Source organism: Epinephelus fuscoguttatus, linkage group LG3 (assembly GCF_011397635.1).
Source record: "Epinephelus fuscoguttatus linkage group LG3, E.fuscoguttatus.final_Chr_v1".
In the NCBI taxonomy this organism is placed as follows: Eukaryota; Metazoa; Chordata; class Actinopteri; order Perciformes; family Serranidae; genus Epinephelus; species Epinephelus fuscoguttatus.
Window position 1 is genome coordinate 46,587,484 of NC_064754.1, and position 16,584 is coordinate 46,604,067.

Here is a 16,584-nt window from a genome sequence, read left to right on the forward strand (position 1 = left end):
AATAATTATTAATTATTTCCGATAGCCAATTAAATCCCTACATATTTGGTGCCTCTTGGTGAGACCTAATATATTGATCCCAACATATTTGGTGCCACCGTGTGAAGCCCGAATTTATGTTCCCAACATTTTTGGTGCCCCCGTGCGAAGCCTAATGTGTTGACCCCAACAAGTGTATATGAGAGCATTTCAGTAGTGTGTGTGAGCGAATAATTTTTCAGTAGTGTGTGTGAGAGTGTTTCAGCAGTGTACGTAAGAGCATTTCACATGTGTGTGTGAGAGATAATTCTGAATAATGTCCCTGGCGGCCTCTCATAGTTCCCCATGGTCTCTGTAGCTCTCTCAGCCCCATGCTAGACGTAGCTATCTCCAATAGTCCAGACAGTCCATCCATTTCCATCCATTTTCAACCGCTTATCCGGGCCGGGTCGCGGGGGCAGCAGGCTAAGCAAAGCACCCGAGACATCCCTCTCCCCGGCAATCCAGACAGTGACTGGATGAAATAAAAAACAAAGAAAGAAAAACATTGTAATGAGGAATGGATCAAACACAGTTATCTGAAAATACACTTTTCCCTCAGTTCATGATGTAAAAAAAAATAATAATAATAATGCAGCACTCAGTGTCTTAACCTTTTCTGAAAGGGAAAGAAAGAATCATTGCAACAGATGTTTTTGACAAATGTCATCAGCACTGAAATGAACAGGACCTGCATGCAAAAAATTGCCTACAAACACTAACCTTAACTAAAGAACATTAATATTAACACACACTCATTAATATTAACACACACTCATTAAACATTTAACTGTAACTTTACTTAATTTACCTGGTAGAATACTACACATTAATCAACAGTTTTTATGGTATAATGTTAACTGAGTTAAATAAATTAAAATTCATCTGGTAGCTTTTGAGCTATCAGCACACCAAGATGCCTAACGCATTCGCTGTGAGAGTCACGCAATTGGTTGATTTCACACAAACTCAAGCCACACCACAATTTCTCCCTCACAAAAACCCAACAAAATCAATAAAAAAAATAAGTAAAAAAAAACAACAACAAAAAAACAAAGTGCTGGTAGTCATTCCACTCCTGTATGGTAGGTGGCACCACCGTATATAACTAGGCTGCTACTACCTACAATGACGAATGATGCCCTCCTGCTCGTAAGAAGAGGAAAAAGAAATATTCCAAGTCTTGCAATTCTCACCCCCAGGTATGTTGGCATGTGTTGTGAAGTAGTTAGCCCTTAGCTTTTCAATTTTAGAGTTAAGGGCGTCGGTAGCATAGTGGATAGTGCCTGTGCCCCATGTACAGAGCAATGTCTTGCTTCAGCGGTCACAGGTTCGACTCCGGCTTGCAACTAAAAATGCTAATTTAGCAGAGTACTTTATGTTAGCAGCTAAATTAAAATAATAGCCTATTGCTGCAGCAGCCATCCTTTCAAGCAGCTGGGCAGAGCAAGCAGTAGATAGGCACTTATGAGTTCATTTGGTAGTCACCACACAAAAATGATGTGAAACAAGTCAAATTAGAAACATGATTCATGACAAATGCAAGAGACAAATTTATATCAATATCGATACAGCATTTTTTTTTTTTTAATATAAATTCATATCCATGTAATAGGCCACATTATGTTAAATGAAGGTTTTGTGGTTACCTGTTGAATTTGGCAAAGAAAAGAAAGGTGAAGTATTAAAACACAATTATCTGTGATATTAATAAGTAATAATTAATAGGTATTAATGTGTAGGCCTAAACAACAAAATTGTGGTCAGCCCCGCTGAATCTCACTCCAAACTTGACAGCCCTGCTAATGTGTTACATGTTAATATTGCAGTTATGCTAGCTACACACCACACACTTTAACATTAACTTACACACAGTAACGTTACCTTCAGGTAATGCTACAATAACATTACAAAATTAACACTGCTACTCTTATATGTAATATTTGGCAAATGTGGACATGTATGCGATTAGCTAATGTCACTAAAATTACTCTAATACTCATCTCTAAAGTTTACCTCAAATTATGAAAGCTAACTTTGTTAGCAGCAATTTAGCACAGCAAGCTGAGTGCAGTGTTCAGTCAGGTTGCGGGTGTAGGTGGGCATGCATAATGTCCTCTGGCTCCCTCAGTCAGATCCACCCCACGGTCCTCCACAGCGCCACTCTCTTATCCAAATTTGCATGTCTGGTTGCAGAAATCCAAGACTTCAATGGCCAAAATGCCAAAATCGAAACGTCAAACGCTAGTCCGCAAACCTATGGGTGATGTCTTGGTGGCTACGTTCATTATTTTTTTTACAGTCTATCATTTTTGTGAGTGTCTGAACCCCTGCAAAATTATTTGTTTCGCTATTGAGATTTGATTAAGTTGACCAAGTAACTTTTCAGAAGACCAGAAGAGACACAATAATGAATAATTTTCTCCCTGATAAAATTATAGAAGCACTAAATCAGGAGTAGCTGGCTCAGCCTGTTAGTTTCTAGTGTGCCTGTGATATGGGCCCAATGATGTGGAAGATCCTGGTAATTTTACACCCAGGAAGTGTCATAACTTTCAAAGGAATGAACGGGGCCCTGCCTCAAACCTTGTATCGAGTTCTTATACATCTATGGTGTAACTGCGATCTTAGTTTGATGAAATAACTTAGCATACAGTGAGCAAAATTCCTACCTGGATTCCTTTTTATGATAAACCATCTTGATTCTTTTGATTGGTGGACCCTTTCTGACTAAAGGAACATACGTCAATCAATCAATCAATCAATTTTATTTATAAAGCCCAATATCACAAATCACAATTTGCCTTACAGGGCATTACAGCATACAACATCCCTCTGTCCTTTGGACCCTTGCAGCGGATAAGGAAAAACTCCCCCAAAAAAACCCTTTAACATGGGGAAAAAAACGGAAGAACCCTCAGGAAGAGCAACTGAGGAGGCATCCCTCTTCCAGGACGGACAGACGTACAATAGATGTCGTACAGAACAGATCAGCATAATAAATTAACAGAAATACGTATGACATAATGAGACAAAAAGAGAGAGAGAGACAGGGACAGAGAGAGATGCAGGACAGATGGTAACGGTAATAGCTTACAACATTAATGAAAGTAATAATATTATAATTATGATTCTGGCTATTGTGGTACAATATGTTGAAAGTATACATTAATAACTGATAGTATACATACGTGACAATAGTCATATGTGTATAATAACAGTAGAAGTATGACTAATGATAACAGCAGCAGCAGGAGGCATCTGGCAGGACCACGGCAGCAGCACAACCACATGTCACACTATCCAGGCACCGCTGTGATATGAGTTAACCTGCGAGACAGTGGAGCACAAAGGCTCCGGAGAAGAAGCGGAGTTAGTGACATGCAATACAGCTGAGTTAGCAAGATGCAGTAACAGGACATGACAGAGAGAAAGAGAGACAAACAAACCTCATGGACTGCATTTTTTCATCTGCGTAATATTGCGAAAATTAGGCCTATCCTGACCCGAAAAGATGCAGAAAAATTGGTCCATGCTTTTGTTACCTCTAGGCTGGATTACTGTAATTCTCTATTATCAGGTAGCTCTAGTAAGTCCTTAAAAACTCTCCAGCTAATACAGAATGCAGCAGCACGTGTACTAACAGGAACTAAGAAACGTGATCATATTTCTCCTCTTTTAGCTTCTCTGCACTGGCTCCCTGTAAAATCCAGAATTGAATTTAAAATCCTACTGTTAACTTATAAAGCTCTAAATGGTCAAGCTCCGTCATATCTTAGAGAGCTCATAATGTCATATTATCCCACCAGAACACTGCGCTCTGAGAACGCAGGGTTACTCGTGGTCCCTAAAGTCTCCAAAAGTAGATCAGGAGCCAGAGCCTTCAGCTATCAGGCTCCTCTCCTGTGGAATCATCTTCCTGTTACAGTCCGGGAGGCAGACACCGTCTCCACATTTAAGACTAGACTTCAGACTTTTCTCTTTGATAAAGCTTATAGTTAGGGCTGGCTCAGGCTTGCCCTGTACCAGCCCCTAGTTAGGCTGACTTAGGCCTAGTCTGCCGGAGGACCCCCCTATAATACACCGGGCACCTTCTCTCCTTCTCTCCCTCACTCTCTCTCTCTGTCGTATTCTATTACTGCATCTTGCGAACTCAGCCATTCTGGATGTCACTAACTCGGCTTCTTCTCCGGAGCCTTTGTGCTCCACTGTTTCTCAGATTAACTCATAACGGTGCCTGGACAGCGTGACATGTGTGGTTGTGCTGCTGCCGTGGTCCTGCCTCCTGCTGCTGCTGCCATCATTATGCAATTCAGTTCAGTTCAGTTTTATTTATAAAGCCCAATATCACAAATCACAATTTGCCTCACAGGGCTTTACAGCATATGACATCCCTCTGTCCTTATGACCCTCGCAGCGGACAAGGAAAAACCCAAAAAAACCCCTTTAACGGGGGAAAAATACGGTAGAAACCTCAGGAAGAGCAACTGAGGAGGGATCCCTCTTCCAGGACGGACAGACGTGCAATAGATGTCGTACAGAACAGATCAGCATAACAAATTAACAGTAATCCACATGACACAATGAGACAGAGACAGAGAGAGAGAGAGAGAGAGAGAGAGAGAGAGAGAGAAAGAGATGCAGGTAATGACAGTAGCTTACAACAACATTATTGAAAGTAATAATATTATAGTTGTAGTTCTGGCTACTGCGGTACAATATGTTGAAAGTATGTATTAATATCTGGCAGTACACAAGTGTGACAATAGTCATATGTGTATAATAACAGTAGAAGTATGACTAATGACTAATGATGGCAGCAGCAGCAGGAGGCATCTGGCAGGACCACGACAGCAGCACAACCACACATGTCACGCTGTCCAGGCACCGCTGCGATATGAGTTAATCTGAGAGACAGTGGAGCACAAAGGCTCCGGAGAAGAAGCCGAATTAGTGACATCCAGAATGGCCGAGTTAGCAAGATGCAGTAATAGAATACGAGAGAGAGAGAGAGAGAGAGAGAGAGAGAGAAGGAGAGAAGGTGCTTATAGGGGGGTCCTCCGGCAGACTAGGCCTAAGTCAGCCTAACTAGGGGCTGGTACAGGGCAAGCCTGAGCCAGCCCTAACTATAAACTTTATCAAAGAGGAAAGTATGAAGTCTAGTCTTAAATGTGGAGACGGTGTCTGCCTCCTGGACCGTAACAGGAAGATGATTCCACAGGAGAGGAGCCTGATAGCTGAAGGCTCTGGCTCCTGATCTACTTTTGGAGACTTTAGGGACCACGAGTAACCCTGCGTTCTCAGAGCGCAGAGTTCTGGTGGGATAATAAGGCACTATGAGCTCTCTAAGATATGACGGAGCTTGACCATTTAGAGCTTTATAAGTTAACAGTAAGATTTTAAATTCAATTCTGGATTTTACAGGGAGCCAGTGCATAGAAGCTAAAACAGGAGAAATATGATCTCGTTTCTTAGTTCCTGTTAGTACATGTGCTGCTGCATTCTGAATTAGCTGGAGAGTTTTTAAGGATTTACTAGAGCTACCTGATAATAGAGAGTTACAGTAATCCAGCCCTGAGGTAACAAAAGCGTGGACCAATTTTTCTGCATCTTTTCGGGTCAGGATAGGCCTAATTTTCGCAATATTACGCAGATGAAAAAAATGCAGTCCGTGAGGTTTGTTTTAAATGAGAATTAAAAGACAAATCTTGATCAAATATTACTCTGAGGTTTCTTATGGTAGTGCTAGAGGCCAGAGCAATGCCATCTAAAGAAACTATGTCATCAGATAAAGAGTCTCTGAGTTGTTTGGGGCCAAGAACAATAACTTCAGTTTTGTCTGAATTTAACATCAGGAAATTAGTGCTCATCCAGGTTTTTATGTCTTTAAGGCAGTTATGGAGTTTAGTTAATTGATTACTTTCTTCTGGCTTCATCGATAAATACAACTGTGTATCATCTGCATAACAATGGAAATTTATAGAGTGATTTCTAATGATGTTACCTAAAGGAAGCATATATAGTAAATAGGATTGGTCCGAGCACAGAACCTTGCGGAACTCCGTGAACAAATTGAAAACGATCAGATAAATAAGATTTAAACCAGCTCAGTGCAGAACCTTTTAGGCCAATTAAGTGATCCAGTCTCTGCAGTAGAATTTGATGGTTAATTGTGTCAAACGCCGCACTAAGATCTAATAAAACAAGTACAGAGACAAGTCCTTTGTCTGAAGCAATCAGGTCATTTGTAATTTTAATTAGTGCTGTCTCAGTGCTATGATGCACTCTAAATCCTGACAGAAATTCCTCAAATAGATTATTATCATGGAGAAAATCACACAGCTGGTCTGCGACTACTTTCTCAAGGATCTTTGACATAAAGGGAAGATTAGATATTGGTCTATAGTTGGCTAACACCTCTGGATCCAGGGTAGGCTTTTTTAGTAGAGGTTTAATTACAGCTACCTTAAAAGACTGTGGTACATAGCCTGTTAATAAGGATATATTGATCATATCTAATATATGAGTGTTAACTAAAGGAAAGACCTCCTTAAGTAGCCTAGTTGGGATGGGGTCTAAGAGACACGTTGATGATTTAGATGAAGAAATCAATGCGGTCAATTCTTGAAGAGAAATTGGGGAGAAGCAATCTAAATATATATTAGGTCTTACAGCTGTGTTTGAGGTTAGATAGGTACTATCTGAGGACAGGAGGTCATGAATTTTGCATTTAATAGTTAGAATTTTGTCATTAAAAAGCTCATAAAATCATTACTGCTAATGGCTAAAGGAATACAAGGCTCAATAGAGCTCTGACTCTCAGTCAGCCTGGCTACAGTGCTGAAAAGAAACCTGGGGTTGTTCTTATTGTCTTCTATTAATGCTGAGAAATAGTTTGCTCTGGCATTGCGGAGGCCCCTCTTATAAATTTTGAGACTGTCTGTCCAGATTAAACGAGATACTTCCAGTTTGGTTAATCGCCAATTCCTTTCAAATTTTCGCGATATTTGTTTTAACTTACAGGTTTGAGAGTTATACCAAGGAGCGAACTTTCTTTGCTTTTTTAACTTCTTTTTAAGAGGAGCTACAGAGTCAAGTGTTGTTCGCAGCGAGCCTACAGCGCTATCGACAAAATGATCAAAGTCGGTACAGGAAACCTCTGTTACTGAGGGACTTGGTATTGAATTTAATGACGGAGTAATCTTTTCCTTAAATTTTGCGACAGCACTATCTGATAAACATCTAGTATAGTAACTGTTGCTGAGTGGCGTGCAATCAAGTAAAAAGAAATCAAAAGTAATCAGATAATGATCCGATAGCGAGGGATTCTGTGGAAAGACTTTTAGATTGTCAATTTCAATTCCATACGTCAGAACTAGATCGAGGGTATGGTTAAAACAGTGAGTGGGTTCATGTACACCCTGACTGAAGCCAATGGAGTCTAATAATGAGATAAACACGGTAGCCAGGGAGTCATTATCAACGTTGACATGAATGTTAAAATCGCCTACAATAATAACTTTATCTGCTTTAAGAACTAAACTGGATAAAAACTCTGAGAATTCAGATACAAATTCAGAATACGGGCCAGGAGCACGGTACACTATAACAAATAAAAGTGGCTGCGAGGTTTTCCAGATCGGATGTAAAAGACTAAGAACGAGGCTTTCAAATGAATTATAATCTAGTTTAGGTTTAGGGCTGATTAACAGGCTAGAGTTAAAAATGGCTGCAACTCCCCCTCCTCGGCCGCTGCCTCGAGGAATGTGGGTATTATTATGACTGGGAGGAGTGGACTCATTTAGACTAACATATTCATCTGGACACAGCCAGGTTTCAGTGAGACTGAGTAAATCAATATGATTATCTGATATTAATTCGTTTACTAACACTGCTTTGGACGATAGAGACCTGATATTTAACAGTCCGCATTTAATTCTCCTGTTTTGTCTTTCTGTCACAGAAGAGGTTTTAATTTTTATGAGGCTGTTATGCACAACTCCTCTTTGTTTAATTTTAGATTTAAATAATTTAGGTGGTCGGGGGATAGACACCGTTTGTATAAAACTATTAAAACTATGGCTGGGTAACTGAACTAGAAGCTCAGTTTAGGACTGCGACTCTGAGTCCTGGTCTCAACTCTGGGTTGTCAGGGATTTAAATTACTAATAAAGTTTGCCAGGTTCCTAGAAATGAGAGCAGCTCCATCCAAAGTGGGATGAATGCCGTCTCTCCTAATAAGACCAGGTTTTCCCCAGAAAGTTTGCCAATTGTTAACGAAACCCACATCGTTTGCTGGACACCACCTGGACAGCCAGCGATTAAATGATGACATGCGGCTAAACATGTCATCACTGGTCAGATTTGGGAGGGGTCCAGAGAAAACTACGGAGTCCGACATCGTTTTTGCATTTTCACACTGAGGCAATATTAATTTTAGTGACCTCCGATTGGCGTAACCGGGTGTCATTGACACCGACGTGAATAACAATCTTACTGAATCTACGTTTAGCTTTAGCCAGCAGTTTTAAATTAGATTGAATGTCGCCCGCTCTGGCCCCAGGGATACATTTGACTATGGTCGCTGGTGTTGCTAATTTCACATTTCTCAGAATAGAGCTGCCAATAACCAGAGTTTTATCCTCAGCGGGTGTGTCGCTGAGTGGGGAAAAGCGGTTGGAAACGTGAACAGGCTGGTGGTGAGCCGTGGGCTTCGGCTTGGAGCTGTGCTTCTGGCGAATCAGAACCCAACCTCCCGGCTGAACGGAGTTACCGGAGGACAGTTAGCAGAGGCTAAGGCTATGCTATGTGGCTCCGCACCGGCTACAGGGGGCTGGCTAACTACCGCAGCTACTGAATGGTTTTCCATGGTGCGGAGCCGCGCTTCTAATTCACTAAGCCTCGCCTCCAACGCAGCAAATAAGCTACACTTGTTACAATTACCACTGTCGCTAAAGGAGGCAGAGGCATAACTGAACATTTGGCACACCGAGCAAGAAAGAGCAGAGGGAGAAGTCATCGCTAACTTTAAAGCTAATGTAGCTACCAAGGCTCGTAACGTGCAAACAACAGCTAAGAGATTAGCAAGAAAGTCGTAGAAAGGAGAGCTATAAGTGCTTAAACAGAACTAGTGTGGGTTAAGACTTGAAGTAGACGTTAAAGCAACGTTAAAGCAACTGAAGTGAGAAAACAGGCTACCAGAATTCACCAGAGCAGTACAGAGACGCTGTCACAGAAACACCGGAAATGACACAACTCGCTTACCGCAATACGTCAGCACGTCAGGCATAGTCATACTTCTACTGTTATTATACACATATGACTATTGTCACACATGTATACTGCCAGATATTAATACATACTTTCAACATATTGTACCACAGTAGCCAGAACTATAACTATAATATTATTACTTTCAACAATGTTGTTGTAAGCTACTGTCATTACCTGCATCTCTCTCTCTCTCTCTCTCTCTCTCTCTCTCTCTCTCTCTCTCTGTGTCTCATTGTGTCATGTGGATTACTGTTAATTTGTTATGCTGATCTGTTCTGTACAACATCTATTGCACGTCTGTCCGTCCTGGAAGAGGGATCCCCCCTCAGTTGCTCTTCCTGAGCTTTCTACCATTTTTTTCCCCTGTTAAAGGGGTTTTTTTGGGGAGTTTTTCCTTATCCACTGCGAGGGTCATAAGGACAGAGGGATGTTGTATGCTGTAAAGCCCTGCAAGGCAAATTGTGATTTGTGATATTGGGCTTTATAAATAAAATTGAATTGAATTGAAAATTGAAGGTGCCCGGTGTATTATAGGAGGTCCTCCGGCAGACTAGGCCTAAGTCAACCTAACTAGGGGCTGGTACAAGGCAAGCCTGAGCAGGCCCTAACTATAAGCTTTATCAAAGAGGAAAGTCTTAAGTCTAGTCTTAAATGTGGAGACGGTGTCTGCCTCCCGGACTGCAACAGGAAGATGATTCCACAGGAGAGGAGCCTGATAGCTGAAGGCTCTGGCTCCTGATCTACTTTTGGAGACTATAGGGACCACGAGTAACCCTGCATTCTCAGAGCGCAGTGTTCTGGTGGGGTAATATGGCACTATGAGCTCTCTAACAGAGAGATATGAGATATATTTTTTTTCCCAACACTTTATTTCAATTCTTATACAAAACAAGCAGCGACAGACATGAACAGAACAAATATGCCAGGGTTAAGAGAAAAGAAAAAGAAATAAAATAAACAAATAACTAAATAAAAAACTTCAGCAGCTCAAACAATTAAATTGTTTTGATATTTTCAGAGTCTTTATAGCTTTGGAGTTTGTGGAGTGCTGAATGGTTTCTAAGTATTGCTGCATTTCATTCATAAAAATTTTGAACAAGCGTTTTCTGTTACAAAATTTACTCTTATGAATATGGAATTTCGCTAAGATAATAGATAGACTAATGATATAGAATTGTTTTTGTTTTGAAATTCTGACATCATAAAATCCAAACAGCACATCTTTGTACAGTTGTGAAAATAGAACATAAATGTTGCAATGAATATACTCGACAAAATCTTCCCAAAAAGTGACAGTATAGGGGCAGCTCCAAAACAAATGTACAGTTACCAAACAATAATCTTCGACAATGCCATCTGCAGCTGTGCTGATTTCATATTGAAACAGAATGCTTGATCATTAGGGGAACAGTTGCCGTTGTGACTGAGAATTATGTTATGAATATGAGCAGTTCACAAGTTACAAATTACTCACTCCCATAGTTTTTTTGGAGCCTGCTTGCTTTTTTGTAAACTTGTCTTCATTGGTGGCCCTGAAATGAATCAGGGCTTGTGTTTTGTCTGGTGGCCCTGAAATCGTTAAGTTACTAGTTAAGTTTCATGCAGGTATTATCACAATTAATACTGTAGTCAACATCCAGCAGAACTGGTGAGGCTGTTTAAACAGTCACACAAGTGTTATCTGGTGACCTTCATCCACGTTAACGTTTCACTCTTTGGGTTATAAGTTGATATTCAACCAAATAACCTGTATCACAACAACCGAAGTAACGTATTCATCGGAAAGTCACCAGACAATACGATCGCTAATGTTAACCTGCAGCTGTAACGTTACCAGCTGCATACTCTATGGCTACAGGAGATGACACCGTCCGGTCATCTTACAAACATTTCACGTAAATTAGAACAACTTAACAACTACATTATCACTGAGAAAAATTACTTCTTTTAACTGAATGACAGCATACTCGGTTATCAGAGAACCGGGGTTACGTGCGGCGGGGCAGGTAAGCCATTGCCCGCGACCAAAAATATGTGTGTTATGCTACAAAGAGGTCTATAGTCCTTAAAATGACGTTAAACTAAGATAATGTAATGGTTATCATAATTTTAAAACAAGTATTAATGAGGAAAATACTCACATTGATAACTCCGCTTCCTTATGCTTGTCGCCGCCATCTTGCATTAACTGAAACATCTGTACTCAGCCGGGCTCGGCTGAGCTCGGCAGATGATACGCAAAGGATTCTGGGATAGCACTTATTGCCAAGGGTGGTCCTGGAAAATCTTAAAAGTGAGGGCCATACAGCCCTTATTCTTGACCCTGAACTCAACACTCTGAGAATCGGGACAGCACTAGCACTTCGCGGGAGCGCAGATTTTTGAGACTGAGGGTTAAGATTGAGGGTTAAGATAGGAATTGGGATTGGGCCTAAATAAAATAAATTTAAATCATGGATTTAAATTTAAATCATCAGTTATTTTCATGGAGAAAATCACACAGCTGGTGTGCGACTACTTTCTCAAGGATCTTTGAAAGAAAGGGAAGATTAGATATTGATCTATAGTTGGCTAACACCTCTGGATCCAGGGTGGGTTTTTTAGGAGAGATTTAATTACAGCTACCTTAAAAGACTGTGGTACATAGCCTGTTAATAAGGATATATTGATCATGTCTAATAAGTGAGTGTTAACTAAAGGTAAGACTTCCTTAAGTAGCCTAGTTGGGATCAGGTCTAAGAGACACATTGATGATTTAGATGAAGAAATCAATGCGGTCAATTCTTGAAGAGAAATCGTGGAGAAGCAATCTAGATATATATAAGGTCTTACAGCTGTGTCTGAGGGCAGATAGGTACTATCTGAGGACAGGAGGTCATGAATTGTGCCTGTAATAGTTAGAATTTTGTCATTAAAAAGCTCATAAAATCATTACTGCTAATGGCTAAAGGAATACAAGGCTCAATAGTGCTGTGACTCTCAGTCAGCCTGGCTACAGTGCTGAAAAGAAACCTGGGGTTGTTCTTATTTTCTTCCATTAAAGCTGAGTAATAGTTTGCTCTGGCATTGCGGAGGCCCCTCTCATACGTTTTGAGACTGTCTGCCCAGATTAAACGAGATTCTTCCAGTTTGGCTAATCGCCAATTCCTTTAAAATTTTTGCGATATTTGTTTTAACTTACGGGTTTGAGAGTCATACCAAGGAGCGAACTGTCTTTGCTTTGTTAACTTCTTTTTAAGAGGTGCTACAGAGTCGAGTGTTGTTCGCAGCGAGCCTATGGTGCTATCGACAAGATGATCAATTTAGGAGAGGTTAAAGTCCATACGAGAAACCTCGGTTACTGAAGTGTAAAACACCCCAGTTCGGCTTAACCAACCAGTGAAGAAATGGGCAAAACACAACAAGCTTAAATTTGCAAGTAATTTTATTACAATTCAATAGATTAAAAAAAGTTAGGGGAGAAAATAGATAAAATGGGTCTGGAAGCCAGTTCAGTTGAGAGGGGGAATAAATGTCTGCTGGGTGTGCTGTCCTTGTGTATGACGAAGCCGATATTCTTACAACAAGGTCGGTGTATCTGTATCCGGTCACTGTTATGCGGCTGGTCAGGTCCAGCGTTGCACGACACTTCTAGTAGCTCTGCTTGACCAGGCAGCTCTCCACCTTGACCCAGCCGTGTGGTAGACCCAGCAGCCCTCTCAGCACACCCAAACTGCAGAGGAGATTCACAGCCGAAATGAACAAACTGAACAGCAAACATGGCTTAACATACAACACAACATGCAATGCATCCCACACCAACAGACAAACAGTACTCAATAAAAGTTTCCAGAGAAAACGGAAAAAGCCTATACCTGCAGAGGAGATTCACAGCCGAAATGAACAAACTGTCTCTGTTTGTGTGTGTCTGATAAGTACTCAGCAAATTAGGAGGTACCTCCCATCACACCTGCATGCCATCAGCCCATCACCACAGCAATTCACCAAACATGGAAACCACACCCACTAACCACTGCACTCTCACACACACACTGGGTGCTCAAATCATAAATAAAATAAACCACTGCAACCAAACGATACAAGTCTACCCTGTTACAGAAGGACATGTTATTAAATTTAACGATGGACGAATCATTTCCTTAAATTTTGCGACAGCACTATCTGATAAACATCTAGTATAATAACTATTGCTGAGTGGCGTGTAATTGAGTAAAAAGAAATCAAAAGTAATCAAATAATGATCCAATAGTGAGGTATTCTGTGGAAAGACTGTTGGTTATCAATTTCAATTCCATACCTCAGAACTAGATCGAGGGTATGGTTAAAACAGTGAGTGGGTTTATGTACACCCTGACTGAAGCCAATGGAGTCTAATAATGAGATAAACGCGCTAGCCAGGGAGTCATTATCAACGTCGACATGAATGTTAAAATCACCTACAATAATAACTTTATCTGATTTAAGAACTGTTGGGATTTAAATTCAGGCTTCACATGGAGGCACCAAATATGTAGGGATTTAATTGGCTATCGGAAAATAATTAATAATTATTATTAATAATGAATAATTATGTTAAATAATGTGACTTTTTAACAGTAAATCACCTTGTGGGGCACCATTCCCGTAAAGGGAAAAATGATAGCCAGTTAAAGATATCAGTCTCATAAAATATGCCAAACTATTAATTTGGAGTTTTGATTAATAATTAAATTAATGACAACAACCAAAATTAACAGTAACGCCTGAAGAATTTCGGAGTTCTTGACGCAGCAGAGGCTGACTATTCATTCACTCCTGTGCAACATTAAACAGAGAGCAGGCATGATTCCAAAGAATTATATTGATTCACAAACTAGCAAAGCAAACCAAAACACACAAATTCTAACTAACTATATATAAGCTTGCTGTGTGTGTGTGTGTGTGCGAGAGAGAAAAGAGAAAGACAAAAGCGGGTGTGGTGATCAAGGAGCCGTTTGGACTACAAAACAAAATGGCTGACAACAGAGAACTACAAGATGGCCGAATCAGATCGGGGGAGGTGTTTGTCTGACTGTGTGGTCAGGACAAAGACAATGGAAAAGAAGCGTGAACTTCGAGGTGCCTGTTTGGGTGTAGCTCTGTTGAAAGCCTATTTGTTAATGAGTCTATGTCAATGTGATTCATGTTGTAAACAGTCTGGATTAGTGCAGAGATTGTTTAGTTGTGTGCAAGAATCTGTTTGTGAACAGTATTAACAAACTAAACACTTAGCTTTGGCGAAGCCAACTAATCAATGACCTCACTGCAAACTATCACGACAATAACTCAATGACAGCATTAAATCACATACAACAAGTTAAACAGTCTTGCTTAGCCTGTAAAGCTGTGATAAGCTATGCCCAGTTGTTACGTTACCGATCCTTGAATGGATGGGAGAAAGAGTCACTTGGTGGTGTGCTGCTTTGTTAGCCGGCAGAAGAAGGCTGGGAAGATGGTTCCAGCTGCAGTCTTTGTTGTGTCCTTTGTTCCAAAGGTGAAACTCCGAGGAAGCTGGTCGCTCAGGGTTTAGCAAAGTTAGACACTGGGTGCTAACTCACTTGGTTCTCTTCATTGCTGGGAAGCTAGCTGCAAACCTTGTGTTTGCAAGAGAGTCTATGATCAATTGCCCTCCCTTTAGTGGTTTGGGCTATGGAGCAAGGATCTGGGCCTCTGTGCTGTTCCAGGCCCAGCCAGAAAGAGATGTGAGCTGCTCCGCAGTTGGAGCAAGAGCTGTGAGCTGTTGTAGCTCCAGAGCAAGAGAGAAGGCTTGGAGGGGAGCAGACCTTCTACAGGCCTGTGACATCACAGAGTCATATGTCATTGTAAAAGTCCTGTCCAATCAAGTTGTGAGACTTGTTTCTCACTGAGGTGTGAGCTGAGACCTCCTGTGGAGATGGGTGTCACCTAGCTCTCTTTGTTTGAAGACAAAGAGCATGCAGAGGAAAAAGCCTTTAAATGTCCAGTGATGATTTTACCAAATGAGAAATCATCTGTAGTCCTGTGAATCCCAACAGAACTAAACTGGATAAAAACTCTGAGAATTCAGATATAAATTCAGAATACAGGCCAGGAGCACGGTACACTATAACAAATAAAAGTCGCTGTGAGGTTTTCCAGATCGGACTTAAAAGACTAAGAACAAGACTTTGAAATGAATTATAGTCTAGTTTAGGTTTAGGGTTGATTAATAGACTAGAGTTAAAAATGGCTGCAACTCCCCCTCCTCGGCCGCTGCCTCGAGGAATGTGGGTATTATTATGACTGGGAGGAGTGGATTCATTTAGACTAACATATTCATCTTGACACGGCCAGGTTTCAGTGAGACTGAGTAAATCAATATGATTATCTGATATTAATTTGTTTACTAACACACTTTAGACGATAGAGACCTGATATTTAACAGTCCGCATTTAATTCTCCTGTTTTGTCTTTCTGTCACAGAGGAAGTTTTAATTTTTATGAGGTTGTTATGCACAACTCCTCTTTGTTTAATTTTAGATTTAGATAATTTAGGTGGTCGGAGGACAGACACCGTTTGTATAAAGCTATGGGTGGGTAACTGCGCCAGAAGCTCAGAGAAGCGTATAGGACTGCGACTCTGGATCCTGATCTCAACTCTGGGTTGTCAGGGATTTGAATTACTAATAAACTTTGCCAGACAAAGTGGGATGAATGCCATCTCTCCTAATAGACCAGGTTTTCCCCAGAAAGTTTGCCAGTGGTTAACAAAACCCACATCGTTTGCTGGACACCACCTGGACAGCCAGTGATTAAATGATGACATGCAGCTAAACATGTCATCAGTGGTCAGATTTGGGAGGGGTCCAGAGAAAACTGCGGAGTCTGACATAGTTTTAGCATATTCACACACCGAGGCAATATTAATTTTAGTGACCTCCGATTGCCGTAACCGGGTGTCACTGTCGCCAACGTGAATAACGATCTTACTAAATCTATGTTTAGCTTTAGCCAGCAGTTTTAAATTTGATTCAGTGTCACCCGCTCTGGCCCCAGAGATACATTTGACCATGGCCGCTGGTGTTGCTAACTTCACTTTCTCAGTTAGAAACGTGAACAGGCTGGTGGTGAACCGTGGGCTTCAGCTTGGAGCTACGCTTCTCACAGACAGTTACCCAGCCTCCCAGCTGCACGGGAGTTACCGGGGGACCGCTAGCAGAGGCTATGCTATTTGGCTCCGCACCGGCTACAGGGGACTGGCTAACTACCGCAGCTACCAAGTGATTTTCCATGGTGCAGAGCCGGGCTTCCAATTCA

The 16,584-nt window shown here is 41.0% G+C and overlaps 1 pseudogene; it reads right to left on the bottom strand.

Moving 5' to 3' along the window:
* Nucleotides 1–8,203: 8,203 nt before the first annotated feature.
* On the bottom strand, nucleotides 8,204–9,037 carry LOC125886580 (uncharacterized; annotated as a pseudogene).
* Between the last annotated feature and the right edge of the window lie 7,547 nt (nucleotides 9,038–16,584).